The sequence below is a fragment of the Pteropus medius genome, unplaced genomic scaffold, assembly GCF_902729225.1.
Source record: "Pteropus medius unplaced genomic scaffold, Ma_sr-lr_union100, whole genome shotgun sequence".
NCBI lineage: Eukaryota > Metazoa > Chordata > Mammalia > Chiroptera > Pteropodidae > Pteropus > Pteropus medius.
In genome coordinates, this window is record NW_024350926.1 from 315,676 (window position 1) to 332,984 (window position 17,309).

A 17,309-nucleotide genomic window follows, 5' to 3' on the forward strand; every position below is an offset into this window, starting at 1 on the left:
ATTAAACTCAGAATTATAGCCTAAACTACAGGCATCTCTGCCTAGTTGCCTATGGCACATTCCTAGTCAGATCCCCAATGGGACCCCAGACTCAACAGAATCCAAAGCAACCTTTTCATCTCTTCTCTGCTCTAATTTGTTCCAGGTTTTCTCCTCTTTCTGCATTCTCTTTCCTAGAATACCGGACGAGCATCGACCCATTTGCAAAGCTGGCAACATAGAAGTCATCTTGCACTCTTCCTTTTCCCTCATTCCTCTATCCATCTTGTCATGGAATTATGACAATTCTGCTTTTAGTGCATCTATCAGGTCTTCCTACCTTTGTGTCCTCTCAGCCACTGGCTTCTAGCTCAACCACCTGTTCTCTGCACTAGTCCTATTTTATTGTACATATTCTTCTTTGCGCTATTACCCACAGATAAAAACTTAAAACCTTGTTTCCTCCTTCTACAGGTTGACAAAGATGGCATGGCATCCCTTCAAACAGAAAGCTACTTGTAATCGGACCCAATATCCTATTTCTCCAAGGTTGTCATTGAACCTGATGTACCAATCACATGGAGTTGCTTGCCCTTCTCCGAGCATTTTACATTTGGTAATGCCTCCGAGGCTTTACACAGGTAATTTTCCTTTTCCAGGTGACCCTTTTACCTCTTTTCTGTCTGATGAACTTCTAGGCATTAAACAAGTCTCAGCCACCACTTCCTCTGGGAAAACCTCCCTAACTGTTCCGATCTGAGGTGATCTTTACGCGTGCAAAGTATGAAGCGCAGATCACACCGGGTTGTGGTTCCCAGTGTTCCATGAGATATACGAGGGCAGAGACTCTCTTCTTCATCCCCCTACTCTAAGAGTGCCTGCTGCCACAGAAGATCTGGCATGAAACAAGGGTTTCATAATCATTTATTGAGATAAAGAAATGTTTGCCAGAGCTCGATTTTGAAGGGCTTTGAATATTATATTAAGGAGTTTTATTCTGCAAATATAGCTCTGAAACACAAGAGACATAATCAAATCTAAGTGTTAGAGAGAAACTTGGGTAGAGTAATGGGTGAACTAAAGATGAGGTTATTTGTTGTAAGGTAGGCAGGAATGTCTGGAGACACAATTACAGATTTATTGAGGTATTAGGTTGAAGAATGGGGATATAATTCATGTAATGTTTTATGTTAGGGCTGAATTACATTCTAAATATACAGTAAGAAAAAAATAAGAACTCTTAATCTGCTTCATATCTATGACATATCCCACCCAGTACTGCAATTCTGATGATAGATATTAGGCAAGAAAGCATGATTACCACACTTAATATTAATTAAACAGATAGGGACTTAAGCATTTATTCCAAAAATATTTCTAGCTTCTTCTAATACCCTAATATGGCTAGATCAATCATAAGTTTATAGAAACCAAGTTGTAATTGTTTATATTTAAGCTCTTGGAGTAATACATTTCACACATTATTTGACACTGTATATGGAAATTTTCTTAAATTCTTCTATTTAGGGCCTTATGTTAGTGACACAGTATTCTAGGAGTTGGCGAAACTGTTGTGAAGATGAGAAAAAATATTTAAAAATACCATTTCCTCTAAATTAGTGTAAGCAGATGACTAAATTTTTAATAATAAATTATTACATTAATGTCCAGTATTTCTGCCAGAATTTCTTTTAGCCTCATCTTAAATTTTATCAGATATGAGTTGTAAGGATTTAATCTAAGATCTGCTGTAAAGATGAAATCTAAACAAATCTCAGACACTCCCATGGTGTTTTCCAACATTTTATAACACAACCAAATTGAAAGACCATCTCGTGCTATTTTATAGAATTTAATCTTCTGAAATAGTAAGACCACAAATATGATACATACTTCCTTTAGGAACTGGATGAGAATACAGTAAAAGTTGAGCAGAGTCAATAAAAATTTTGCTGCCTTACAATATCCAAGTTATCTGTCAGAACATATTTAAAACCCATAAGATTTTTTTCTGTGAAGGATAATTAGATATGTTAAGTGTACTTCATACACTTAATAGAAAAGAATGAATAACTTTCACAAATTCCTAAACTTTAGGATGTCATTATTATTATTACCATTAACTCCATTTATGAGAAAAATAGATTATTGTGAAGAAGGAAAGGTTAACATAATACATTAAAAATAAAATATGACCAAAAAGAAATAATTCTCCTAAACTACCTAAGCTATGAGTGAATATACTAGGAATAGGGTAACCGCATTTCAAGGGGTCAGCACAGAATCTATTTTACTCCATGAAAGGTTGTTTATGACGATCAATATTGCCACTCATTTTTGATGATCTTTTGTGTCCTCTGTGCCTCACATAAAATGCATCAACATGTTTGATTTTTAATTTAGCCTTGTTAAAGTAATTTAGTTCAACCTTCACTGAGGAAATGCTGTTATTTGCAATGACAGTGAATGCTATTTGGCCTCTTAGGGCAAATGGGACTGTCAGCCTCATTGTCAAGTTTTGAGTTGACATAGTCAAGGAGTTAGTGAAGAGGGAGAATGGTGGCTTCCAGCTTTAATGGCATTGGGCGGTGGGGGTTGGGAGGACACTCATGGCTTTTCTAGTGTGTGTGTGTTTTTTTTAAATTCATCATCTATTTTTGATCCTGTGAAAGTTTCCATTCTTCTCATCACTTAGGGTTGAAATCTCAGGAATTTTTTATCCTTCTATCTTCCATACCACCCATCATGAATCATGTCAATTCATATTTTATATCTAATCCAAATGCTCTCATCCTAATTTAAACTTGTCATTTTACAACTGAGTAGTTGCAACAACATAATTGATCCTCACCTTTAGTTCCTATGTGAGCAAAGCCGTCAGATAGACAGACTACTGCCATGTTAAGTCTCATTTCTATTTGTGTCTCCCTCCCCCAATTTTTAGTGTCTTACATGACCTACAAACTGATGTCTAAAATTCTTTGCCTAGTTCTAATGTATGGTCTCCCTTAGAGTTATCAGCACTCCCTTTTCCCAGGCAAGTTTATCCCTTCCTCTTCAGGCTATTCCTTCACCCAGAATGTCCTCTCTGTTTATTCTAACTCTCTGTTCCCAGCCATCTTCAGGATACATCTCCAACATCAGTTCTCCATTCTGACTTCCCCTGGCCATTTCACTCTATTTGAAACCCACTGGTAGTTCTGTTTGTCAACCACTAGTTGGGCCCTTGAATATATTTCCTTGAATTATTTGTTGTGTCTTGAGCCAGTTGACCACAAGGACCTTATTTTCTCTTAGCTTATGTTCATTTAAGCCGGTGGGACTTATTGATTATATCGATCATTAATTTACACTGGCTATTGATAATATAGGATACATAGAAGAAAATAATTCCCTATGCTAGAAAATCCATATATTTTAGTAACTAAAAGAACAGTTGTGTGCATGTATGCATCTACTGTTCTATAAAGGTAAATTAAAATTTAAAGAATTTCAGGAATGTCTAACTATTGTTAAACTTTAAAAGTTAGACATTATTTTTTTAGCTGTTTATTGTCTGTCTCCCACTTAAAATATAAACCTCATTAAAATATAAACTCCACAAGAGTAACAATCTTGGCAGTCTTGTTTACCACTGTATCTTTAATCTGGAACAGAGTCCAGCATCTAGTAAACATTTAGTAAATACCTGTTGAATGAAAGAATGTATCTCCAGTACTTAGCAGTGTAAGGCATTTAGTAAGCAATCAATAAATATTGATTAAATGAATAAAATAATAAATGACAAACATTAAGGAATAGCATAGTAAGGCCAATATTAGGAATATGTGTAAATATTTCAAATATCCTTTTAGGAATCCCTTAGCACTATTATTACGATAAAATGTGGAGGTAAAGTTGACTCAAGGAAGGAAATCCTTAGGGAATAAAGATTTGGATGCCATTAGGGCAAGTGAGCTCCCAGGACAACATGGCTACATATCACCTCAGCAAGACCAACTCCTTCTGGCTAGGGTTCAAAATAAACAGTTGGGTTGAAAGATAGGGAAAAGACAGAAGGTGAGTACAGTCTTCAGCCGCCATTGCAGAAGATTCAGAGAACAAGCGAGCAGGCAGGTCCTGTTACACAATTCGTGGGGGCTAAGAAAAAATGAAGATGCAGGGCTCTTTGTTCAAAAAGTAGGATTCAAGTGTTATTAAAGGTAATAAAATATAAAACTTGTGCCTTTCTCTGTTATCTCTCCCTTGACCTGTCATGGTGTTTTTTATTTTCTATTTAATGTAGTGCTCATTTACCATGGGAATACTAGCCTGGAAAGGGCAGACCCTGCCAGGCGCCCAGGGCCTCCACCTGCAAGCCGGCAGGCATGGTCCTGGCTGCCAGGACTCCCTCCTGCAGCTGCCTGACAGATGTGCGGGATCTGGGGGCAGGGAAGTTGATCTCCACTTCCCGCCGGCACTGCCAGCACACATTGGACAACAGGCATTCTCTCTAGAGAACGGAGTCTCCGTACCTGGACATCGCAGGTCGCTGGACCCAGGAGGGTGACAGGATCTTAACCAGTGAGTCGCCAGCTGGTGGGGATGCTGCTTCCAGTTCCTGTCCTGAAACACCATTGGATATGTGTGCTCCTGACCCCAACTCACCCCAGATCTTTGCCCAGGCCCTGCTGAAGTCAACAGGAGAATGAAGAAACCAGAGTCTAATCCCTGGCTGGCAGCCCAGGAAGGGGGCATTAGCAGTCATGGCTCAGGAGCAGGAAGAAGATGCTAGCCAAGGCCCAAGGCACCAAGGAGCAGAGAGCAGATAGCTGGGGGTTAGCCCAAGAACCCATCCCAAGAAGGGGAACAGTGTGTGGGTCAGGCTCCAATCTGAAATGCACACTCCATTGTCCCATCCAACTTCACTTATAAGATAGAAATCTGTAGGTAAAGGTCTTAAGAATTTCAACACTAGAGGATAGAGGACTAAACCCCAAGAGGGGATCGTTCTGATTACATGTGACAATGCAGGGTGTAGACCCATGGAGCCTGACTGAGAGCAGATGTCTGAAGGGAAGTAAAGCCAGGGGACCAAGTCTTCTGGCACCTCACCTGACAGTGATGAGTGGGGCATGGGGTTCATTCCGGTGATGTGGGTGGACCACGTCACTAAAACGCAACCAATCACACTGTTTAGTCTAAGTGTTGGCACATAGTGTGCTGTGGTTTCTGCTGTGATTTCTCTTACAGATGAACTTGCTATAGTTTCTATAAGCCAATGATTGTAATATAAAAGGAAAAGAAGCCAGAAAGATAGTGAAGAATTTTTTTCATAACTTAAAATAAAAATAATGAAGACAATGAAAGAAGAGAGAAGAGCAAAGAGAGTCTTCCCTGGGAAAGGTAACACTGATTTGAATCACGGTTCTCTGGCTTTCCAAAAGATGCCATGTTTATTCAGATGCACAGAACCACCATAACAAGGTAGTACGAAATGAAAGCTACTTGCATGATAGGAAATCTCTAAAATGGGGTGATGTCCTTAACTTTTAACTAGTAACTTTAGAAACATAATATTGGTTTTCACATCCACACACTAGTTAAAGCAGACATTATCCTCATTTTTCAGATAAAGAAATAGAGTTCAACAATTATTCTTGGTCAGTCTGGTCAAGGACAAGTAGCTAGAAAATGGGATGGCAGAACAAAATGCATTTTGTACTTAATGGATTTTCTTCCATGAGCACATAAACGTTGCAGAGTCAGAAAAAATATAAAGAAAATGGAGAATGAACAATAACCATCTATTTCCACTGGGGAAAGTAGGTTAATGAAGAAACAAAGCAAGTAATATTCAAGCTCATTCATTGCACTGCTGTTATGTTATTCATTATATTTCTCACTCACAAATCACCAAAGAGAATATTTTAGGAAGAAAATAAATCTCTTTTAGACCAATATATTTTTTACCTTATGTATGTGGAATGAGAGCCTGTCCATAGAAGGAATAAAGGCAAAGGTGATTATTATATATTTTAAGCAAATGTGTTCCACACATGTATTTTAACAAACATTATAAACAGGTCATAGTAGAAAATCCTGACAGTGCTTTAATTTACAATGTACTTACATTTGTATTTTACCTAAGGAATTTGTCCCATTTTTAAATATTTGATTACCATTCTTTTGACTCCTGAATTTTTCTACCTAAAATTATGTAGAGATCTTTAGAGTGCAAGTGGCAAGCGCGTGCGTGGTGTGTGTGTGTGTGTGTGTGTGTGTGTGTAATGCAGGAATGTTGACTTTTATAATCCTTGTCAAATTGAGAATATTTTAGTTCTAATTTTAAAAAGAAAACAAGTCCATTTTTAAAGTTGCTCAGTTACAATTCTGAAGAGATGGCATATTTGTTCAACTAAAGCAAAACTGTTTGAAGATATATATTATATATTATAATATATTTATTTGAGCTGAAAAATCAAGTCATAAACATCTATTGAAAAGGCTTTATTAATTTTAAAATAAACATCTATAGTTTGCTTAAAATTATAAATGGAGGATTTTGAAGGAGAGTACATTTTTACATGCAAAATCTCAGTATATTTTCTAAAATTCTGAACAAAATTATATTAAAAATATTTCAAGGTTACTGGGGCGAATAGTCAAAACATTTTGCCTCACATATGACATAGTAACATATTTAAAAAGTCTAAGATAAAAAGTCGAATCTCTATCATTTCTTGAATGCCAATTTTAATGTGTTTTTATACCAGAGAAAATTCAATATTTTTCATATTAGTGAGAAAAATCAAACCATCCTCAATAAAAACGTATTTATCTGTAACATCCTTGATTAACTAAAGCTGGGGTTGTTTACCACTCTTGCTACCATTTTGCTAGAATAATTCTAGCTATGGTGCTATCTGGGTTCAATACCAATTCTAAAAGCATTAATGTGATTCATTTCTCAAGCATAATAATAAAAGCATGTAAGAAATAGGAGTTGTGTTCATTTAACAGTTATTAATTATAACCCCTCTAATGTAATATCTAAGGAATATTAAATGGTAGTTCTAAACCAACTATCTGTTGTCTCTTACTCAAAGCGTATCATCAGGGTTCCTGAATAAATAGCTACATTGGAAAGGCGATCCCTATGGCAGAAATTAAGAAATAAAGTACAGGAAGGATTAACCTCCAGCCTCCCGTGCTTTTATCTCTAGCATGCCTCAAAAGCAAGGAGAGAATGCCTAACCATTAAAAAAGATTAAAGGTGTTAATTAGACAAAGAGATAGAAAGCTATCACCCTTACGTCAGGCAGAGCAGACTAAATCTTCTAATGGATTAAAACACACACACATACACACACACACCCACTATTTTGTCTTTACTAAAATTCCATTAATGATTATCTCAAATGTATATTTGTGAATAATTCTTGTTGAAACTGATTAAGAATTTTGGACAATATTTTTATATGCACAGTCATTACCATATTCCTATCATAAGTCTTTTTAACATTCTATACTAAAATATAACCATAAGGGACTTAGGAGAGTAACCAAGCTTCACAACAATGAAATTCAGAATTGTCAATTCTCACATCTACTTCAGTTGAGCCCATTATGAAATTAGTATCAGATTATGTAGAGGTTCTTTATTTTTCTTTCAGGAGAAACAGAGCATATGTTAGTCATTATATAAATGATGTGATTTGAAATCTTTTCATGTTAGTTGTCCAAAGGGAAAATTATTGTCCAAGATAATAATTATTTTTAAGTAAGTCATTTTGTCTATCATTTTCAAATTTATACATTTACACTGTTGAAATATAAGGGAAAAACACATATTTCATATAGCATACAATATATGCTTATAGTGTTAATGTGTTTATACATACACATATATACACATACATATATATGTATAAATATATACATATGTGCATACACATGTCCTTGTATGTATATACAACCATGTGTATGTATACGCACATATAAATACACACACATATTTCAGGTTCTATTACATAAAGGTGTTCTCTGTTTTCTCTTTTTTCTTACTCTCACTCTCTAATGTTAAATATTTTCATTTCCCATACTTGAAAGGTGATATTAAAGATGATAAGACTAGAAATGGAAATGAGTCATATGAAATAAAAGTGCTTAAACATTTTTTTAGACAATTGCTAAAAGAAACATTGAAAACATTACTTCGAAGGAACACTTTGAGCACAAAATAAGAGTCAATAAAAAACTTAATTAATAATTTGATATAAAGATGCCATATATCTATGTCATATATGAATATGTGTGTGTGTGTGTGTGTGTGTGTGTAAAACATTGTCTGTGTGTGTGTGTGTGTGTACTGCTCCCTAAGAAGGAAGTGATCACTTTAGATGAACTCATAGCCCATCTTCAAGACTGCCTCCTGTTCATCAAGCCCCAGAAGACAGAGGGTCTTCGGCTTAGTTTTCAGCAGAATGTTGACAATGTGATAACAGTGCTGCCTAAATTGGCCACCTATCTGGATATCAATGTGCAATTCACAGATGACTCTGATTTTGAGTATACATGTGAGTATAGTGTCTTTGACCTACTCGGCATTCCTCTGTACCATGGCTGGCTTGTTAATCCACAGAGTCCTGAGGATGTTGAGTACAGTTCGGAAACTGAATTACAACCAGCTGATAGAGAAGGTCACCTACAAGCACACCAGCAATGTCAACCTTGTGACAAAAGACCTAATCACAGAGCAGTCCCAGGAGACCACCACAGCACAGCTGACCTACCATGGTCTGTGTGAGCTAATGGCAGCTGCCAAGGAGGATGAATTTATCATCTTTTTCCAAAACAATCACTTTAGTGTTATGGCTAAGCACAAGAGTCAGTTGTACCTACTGGTCACCAACCAGGGCTTTCTATAGGAGAAGCAAGTGTTGTGGGAGAGCCACATTCATGCACAATATGGATGAAGATAGCTGCTTCTGTGACTCTGACTTTCACCTAAGTCATTCCCTGGGCAAGAGGCCTGGAGCAGAAGATGGGAGCAGCTCCCCAGACAAGCAGGGCAGGTAGACCAGGGGTGTCTGATCACTTTGCTCCAGCAGCAGCAGCAGCAGCAGCCACAAGGCATGTTGGGTCTTAGCAATTTGGAGTCAATCCAGCAACTTCAGCAAGAGGAGCACACCAACAACAAACAGTTCAGCCTGGACTATTGTGGCCCCGTTACCGCAGGGAAGAGGAACCACATCTGGACACCCAGCCAGAGTCGGACAGTGTCCTCCGGTAGCCCTGCCCAGTACTCAGCCGCCCTGTCTCTTCCTTCAAAGCTATGGCTATTTTGCTGGCTCTCCCAGCACAACTCCTTGAAATATGCAGAATAACTTATTTATAGACCATTGGGGATCAGAGGAGGAAGTAAATGCCAAGGTCAGACTCGATGACCTCCTCAGCCCCATGTGCTGCTGCCTTTTCTTTTTTCCAACCATCCAGGGCAACGCTGGAGCTGTTAGGGTGAGGATTTCTGATTCCCAACTCCCCTTCCCCAGAGTAGTCACAGTAACATATGTGCCCCAGGGTGAGAAATCTGTCCAGAATGCTCCCCTACTTCCCACCCCGGACTGGCTGGGTTCTCCTGGCCATCCAGCAGACCTGTCTCTGTTTGATTTTCAACCTTTTCTATAAATTGCCAAAATTCCTAATCCTTTGACACAAACTTATAGGCATTATTTGACTTAAATTTATTTACATTCGTCTTCTTTCCATTTAACATTAAATAGTACTATTTATTGAGCTCCATATATTAATCAGTTTATTATGAATGGTAATTCTAATTTGACAATTTACTCTTTCTCATCACAAGAGACTCAGAACAATATTAGATCATATCAAATACTTAGAAAACCATCAACAAAACACAGCACAAGTGTAGCCAGATTTTTCCAATATATTAAGTATTCCAAATATTTGGCTTATCAGTTATATATTTGTTTCTGATACAAAAATAATAACCTTTGAAATAAATGAATATTGTCACTGGTGGTATATGACTTGGGCTTTAAGAAGCTGAAAGGAATTACAGAGTACATTGGGTTTGTCACCTCTACTCCAAAGATTATGCATAACCATGGGAAAATTATTTAACTCATGGAGGTAATACAAATGCAGTATTATTTTTATTATTTCCTATCATTGTTCTTACATACTATTTCATAGAAAATTGTTGGATAAATGTGAAAATGTTAACTTTTCCTAAATAGATTTCAAAGGAAAGAAGCACTTAGTCTTGAGATAATTATTATGACAAGAATGTAAAATAAATTAAAATGGAGGCATTATAAATACTCCCAAATCAAAGCCTGCAAGACATATGCTAACAAATTTCTAAAACTAGTAGAAAATATCTAAAAGTACTAGGAAATCAGCAGAGTGTAAAAATTGACAGCATCCTATGTTGAAGGTGACAGGTGAAGAATACTCTTGTTCGAGGCTAGGTCAATTATAAACTTGAATCACACATATCTCAAAAAAAAAGGTCATTAAAAATAATTTACCCTTAAACTTAGGAGTTTGTGTCTAAAATTTATTTTTTTTATAAATATCATTAAGGATATATACTAACATTTCAGAAGCCCAGATGTGCATCACGGTGCTGTTTATAATAGCAAAAGTATAGGAACAAACCAGATATTCGATAATAGGGTTGGTTAAATAAATTATGATATATGCATATAAAGATAAGAAACTACAATTATGCTATATAAATATAACATGAAATATAAATATTTCATGGAATATACCAGGAAAAATTACTATAATATATAATTCAGTGAAATAAAAATAGATTCTGAGATAATATGACCCATGTGATCTTATTTTTGTTTATATAAATTTGTATATACACACTTAACATAAGAATATTAGTAATAGTAGTTAGTTTGCAGTGAAAATCATCATTACAATGATTTGAATCTCCTTGTTTATTTGTATTTCCAAATTTCTATAACCCTCGTTAATAAGTTGACAATAACAGTAAGAGCGAACATTTATTGAATGCTTACTGTATCAAGGTTTGAGTTACTGCATTTAATTTTCACAGTATCTCAAGGATGTAAGTTTCATCCCAACCATCTTTTCGTAGATGAGGAAACAGGCTTGGAGAAATGCAGCAGTTCGTTCTCCATTATCCAGCTAGTCGACAGTAGAAGTGAAATTCTAACTCAGTTTGTCTGATTCCAGATCCCAAGCTCTTCTTAACCCTTAAACTCCAACTTCATCTCATATTACTTGCAGAAAAATTTAAAAAGTGCTAGCTACAAAATTAGAGATAGCAAATGCCATGATAACGATGTATGTTAGAGGATTTTGCTAAATAAAAAGTATAAGAAAATATGATTTAGATACTAATTCAAATAATCATATTTGAAAATAGTTTAAAAAATATTTTAGATCACTTCCCTTATTTGAACTCAAATAATCAAAGGAGTGTTACATAATTATCTTACTTTCTTTTTTTACTTTCACAGCATTATATGTTACACTCAATAAATTAGAATTGCTATAAGCTGAAAAATAATCACCATGAATTTGAAAATTTCTTATCTCATCAATTTATACACTTACAGCATCAGTTCAACACTGGTTGCAGAATTCGGTCCGTGATTTCCACAGCAAACGTTAATAACTTTGATGATCAGAATCTTTATGCTGCATGAAGGTAATTCACATTATCTCTATACAGTAAATTAATGGGGGGCACTATAGAAACACCCATGTTCTGCTGACCCTTATAGTGGACAGCAGTCCTAGTCTATCGTGCCTCTGACCCCTGGGACTCAACGGAACAGAGAGATTGTGTCACACTTGAACTCACTTTCTCACCCTGAGCTTTTTGACTGTTTCGAAGGCTAATGCTCAGTAAGTCAGGTCTTCAACCCAGTGATCTGACATTTTGAAATAATAATTAAAATAAAGCAGGCACTCTCATGTTAATAGGCTTACTTCCAGCCTTTAGGGAGAACCTCAGCTGATGAAGCCCAAGAGAAATATGCTTGGGTATCTCTTCCCTCTTTTATCTCTCTCTGACTCTCGTACCCAATCTTGACATTACACATGAAAATAAAAGCCAAAATAGTATTCATTATTTGATGATTGAAAAGTGATAATAAAATGATAAATAAAGTGATAATAAACTTCCTGATTTTTCTAACAAGAGAAGGAAAACAAAATATACAAAACCTGATAAGTCTCAGACTTATGTTTGATAGTTTATTTTAGTTCGGCAACAATATGTAATCGGTAGCATTTTGCTTCACATGTGTCAAAAAAGTACAGCACTTTGAGTAACATATAGAAGACATTTTTTTAAGTGAACATTTGTATCGTATGCTTTTCACTTAGCAATTCCCATTCTCTGCTTTCATTTCCTTCCTTCCCATTTCTTAACCCATGATATTTCAGCTTCCATATGCATCTTCGTTGAGACTGTTCTCAAAAGCTCCAGGTTGTCGGTCACGTTCATGACATTTGTCAAGAAATCTGATGATTCTTTTTACTTCTTATTTTCATTGGGATATGACATCTCTGTAGTATAGAACATCACTGGTAATTCTTGCCTTCTTGAAATACTCATTTTCCCTGACATCTGGGCAACCAGGTAGGTTTCTGTCTCACTTTTTGGCTGCTTCTTCCAAGCCTTCATTTTTAAATTTATTTTATCTATCACCCCTTGAATCTGATTGCATCTCATCTAGTTCTTTCCTTTCCTTCCATTTCATTCCTTTCCTTCTCTTTTTATCTATCTATCTATCTATCTATCTATCTATCTATCTATCTATCTATCTATCATCTATCATCTTTATTCTTTCCGGTTAATTCATCCTCTTTTATGACTTTATTTAGCTATGTGTACGTGAATAACACCCATACTTATATGTATAGCCTAGGTCCTACCCGCAACATCAAATCGAGATACCTAACTCCTAAATGAGCATCTCCATGTAGATTTTACATTTTCAACTATGACTCAGCATAGTTTAAACTGAACTCATCTTCTTTCCTTCCATAACCTTTTCTTCTAGCATTACTCATTGTGAATTGTTCTACCATTTATCGAGTTATATAAAACAGAAATAAGGGAATCAATTTTTCCTCTTTGCTCTCCCTCCAAAATCATTCAACTACTAATTCTGATGAATTATTTAATACTCCTACAATTTTTCAATGGCATTGAACTTTTTATTTTTTTCTGCAGCCAGAGCGATGTTTCTAAACTTCAAAATAGTGCAAGGCATCCTTTCGCTTACAATTCTCCACCAGTTTCACACCGCTCCTAGGATAAAATCCTTAGCTGTCTGTACTGTCCACCTATTCTATCTTCTTCTTAGGTCCCAGGGTAACTTTTCCATTCCCATCCTAATTTTCCCAAATATCCTTGCCTTGCTCAAACTATGTTCTAGTCATCTTTATGTCTAAATTTAAATATCAACAGGATCAATAAATCTCCCTTAACCTCTAAATCTGGATAGGGGACTAAATTTGGTCCCAAATTGCCTCATAACATTTATCACACTAAATCTTAGTCGCTTCTGCAGTAGATTACAACTCTTTAAGATAAAGATTGTATCCTGTACTTCAATGCCTAGCACATAGTAAGCACTCAATCAGTATTTAATGGCTGACTGACTGGCTGTCCAATGATAAATGGGGTGGGGCAACAGTTTGTTTTGTACATGCACGGCAGGTAAGACTGTTCTTTGAGAAAAATGTCCTCTTCTGTATAGCTCCTTTCATTGAATATTTGAATTTAAATGTTGCAACAACCTGCCACATGACAGAAACTTGGCAATGATGTAAGCTGGTTCAATTGAGACATATTATGTAGTATGAGCACCAATATTTAGAAAATTGAATATCCTTCAGAAATCTTTTAATTAAGTAGCCTTTTTTTGTTTACACATGATGTTACACATCTTGTCACTAATAGAAATTAACTTGGATTCCATTTGGAAAGTACACTGGTAATTATTCTCACTTCTCAAATAAATAAGGCAAAGGATAGCAGTGAAGAAGTTTCATTTTAAAAGTGAAGTTGGTATAACTCCAAAAATTCTGAACATTTATTATAGGCCAATAAACTATGTCATCTCAAAAGATTACAACAAGGATAGAGTGCCTTGTCAGCTATTTTTTACTTCCCAGATACCAATAAAATCTCTTTCAGTCATGGTAAGCTGTCACCAACCTAATATCTTATCTTATTCTAATCTAGGGCTTCTTAAGCATTCGTGGATGAACTTCAAGCATTTTGCAAAGTCCGAAAAATTTGTTTCTAAAATTGCATGTGTATTTATCTGGGGCAGGGTCCAAACCTTTTGTTGGGCTTCTCAAATGGATTCTCAACTCCAAAGCAATTAACAACCATTGATAATCATTTTAGAAGTAAAAGAAAAAAAATTATAATCCACTTAAATATTCTCATATGTAAAAAGTTCATCTTTGGGAGACAGAAATGTGAGACATTTATTGAATCACTTAAATTAGTTAAAATTAGATAAAATAGTTGTATTTTAGTTTATCTTCTAGCACATTGAATTATAATCTAGAAATAAGGGAGAATATCCTTGAAATTTTCATTTTTATGTTCAAGTAAAGGCCACAGAATGACTCTGCTATATATGGAGTTTTATTTTGCTTGATAGAACAAAAGTACTTTTAGAGTATTGCAAGAATCCTTCTTACTAGCCCCTCAAAAGTAGTTTTCTAATGCCTTCTCCAGACAGTGCCTCAATTCATTCTTCACCTTCTCTGGTGATAAGTGAATCTCTCATATCTTTTTCATCAGTCTCTCCATTCCTCTCTGTCTTGGCAGATTTAATATTCCATTTGTTCTTATGGCCTAAGGCTCATTGATTGAGCTAGAGTCTATTTAGAGTCTAGAATCTAATGAGCAGGGAAGTGATTAAGGATAAAAAAATTCTCCTGAAATACCAAAATACCTTATGTGAAACACGGATTAGCATCTGCTATAAGACATTGTGTCTCAAATCTTAGAAAATTCCCTAAACTGAAGAGAAAAATGACACATATCAGCTAAAATGGTCAGAATATCAGAGTATTCTCAAAATGGAAATGTCAATTTAAAATTATATTTTTAATAATTTGTTATTAGAATATTACTTTTTATTCCAAACAAAAGCCTAGAAATGGTTTTGCAATAAAATTCTATTCTAGACATAATTGTGTGTATGGGCTTTCTAATCAGCAAAGGTTTAGCACATTATTTTGGTTGATATTTCAAACAATAGCTTGGCTACACCTCAATAAATATCAGAAATAAGTTTTTAGATAAAGATGAAAGTAAATTTATAGACCCTTTAGTTGGAGTCATTTTCATTTTTGCTAATCCTATTCTGGATGACTATCGCAGAACTCCAGTGCCAAGCCATGAAAGAGTCATGGAAATCTTCCTTTGGACTACCTCACGCTTTTCACTCACTTTTATGTAGATGACTTTGATCATGCCCCTGAACACCAATAAGATATTTTGCATGGCCCTCCTGAGTGCTATGGTATAAACTCTGATTCAGAGTCCAAAAAAATCCTACTGAGAATATGGTAGGATTTGAGAAGAAATGAGGGGAGAGTGAACAAACACCACACACTTACACACACACACACACACACACACACACACACACACACACACACACAAATCAGGGCACCACAGTAGAGGGCTGATCTTGAAATTAATAAACCTGAGTTAGATCAGAGAATGTTTCTTTATACAAAGCTGATTTTATGTTATATTCTTTTGCTTAACTCAGCAAGGAGATTCATATCAGTGGTTGCTTTGGCATGATCTTCCGTAACACTGATTATCTTTTTCTGCCGGAATCATTGTGGCACTTTTGTGATGACCATAAGAAAAAGTACATATTACCAGAAATAAGATTAACCCAGTGCATAACAGAAACCAAGATTTTGGGGATGGTTAAACAGGAGTATTGAGTGATATAGCTGCTATTTAGATAGCTGCTATTTAAAAAAAAAAAAAGTAGCATGAGCTCTTATAAAGGAAGTTTTTAAAGAAACATAAAACTTCATTTTCAGTGTTCCAATTAACCACTTTAGCTTGAATTCCAGAACTAACTAAATTGTTTTATGTAAGAATTGTTCAGTCCACAAAGGGAAGAATAAGGCCTCCAAATTAGTGATTGTTTTAAGCAGCAAGCAAGCTACATGGGCCATCATGGAGGGAGGACTAGGGATTAATTATGTATCAAATTTCATAGGTGCCGTCATGCACTCAGATAATACCACCCCTAGGTGTGTCAGTTTTAAAGATGCAGGGTAATGAATAAGGCACATACACTCAAGCATTCACACACAGAGACAGATATGCTGGGTCATCAGAATGATCCAGTCTGTTGACCTCCATACAGTGCCAGGTCCTTCAAATATTGATTCGGTTCAGTTTTTCTTTACTGAAATGAAATATATACTTTGTGTTACACTGAGGTCTGAGCTGTGGATGCACTTCTGTAAATTGAAATAATAAATTAAATACATTTTCTTGTAGTTACAATTGGATAGAAAGGTGGCTACTTCCTAGCAGAAGATATTAATTCTCTGTGTGGCTTCACTTTTTTCTTAAGCTGAGAAAGGCTATAGGATACTTGAAAAATGCTGACTACATTCTTCAATTCTTAGGACCATTTATCTATCATTTGTAACTCTCGATACAACGTATGTCCTATAATTATAGTTCTTGATATTTGAAACCAGTCAGCCCATCAAAAGAATAAAGAGAAAATGAGGAATTAGAAAAGCCCATTTCACTGTTTGTACCACATCTAAATAGAACCTAATGCAAAGAGAAGAAATATCCACACGTTCTGGAGGGCTTTAAGCAACTAAAATTGGGTTTTTGTTTGTTTGTTTCTTTGTTTTAAATCTCGTCTTTCTCTTCCAGTTCTAGAGAGAATAATGTTTTGATTAGCCATTAATACAGGATTAAAGATGCTTTCACACTGTAAATAACTTTAACATTTTTTACTTAAAACTACAATCAACAGTTGTCCTTTGTCCTAATATTGAATTCATGAAATTAAAGACTCGGGGACAGAAAGAAGAGATGCAATCAAGGCCAGTGGCTCCCGAAGGTGGTCCTTAGATCAGGGCCAATTCACAATGTTGTCACTGGCCCATGACAAATTGAGAGAAATAAGAATGATGTCCTGAGCTTTCCTTAAAGTTCGATTTACTCACATTATAAGATTATGTCTATTCTCCCTTACTGTGGAAACATTGTTACATTTATAAAATGGTAATGGTAGGTGGAATTA

At 35.6% G+C, this 17,309-nt stretch overlaps 1 pseudogene; it reads left to right on the forward strand.

Annotated features, from left to right (window-relative positions):
• LOC120585438 (ubiquitin carboxyl-terminal hydrolase MINDY-1-like) overlaps nt 1–9,333 on the forward strand; it is a 61,691-nt pseudogene extending 52,358 nt beyond the window's left edge.
• Nucleotides 9,334–17,309: the final 7,976 nt, after the last annotated feature.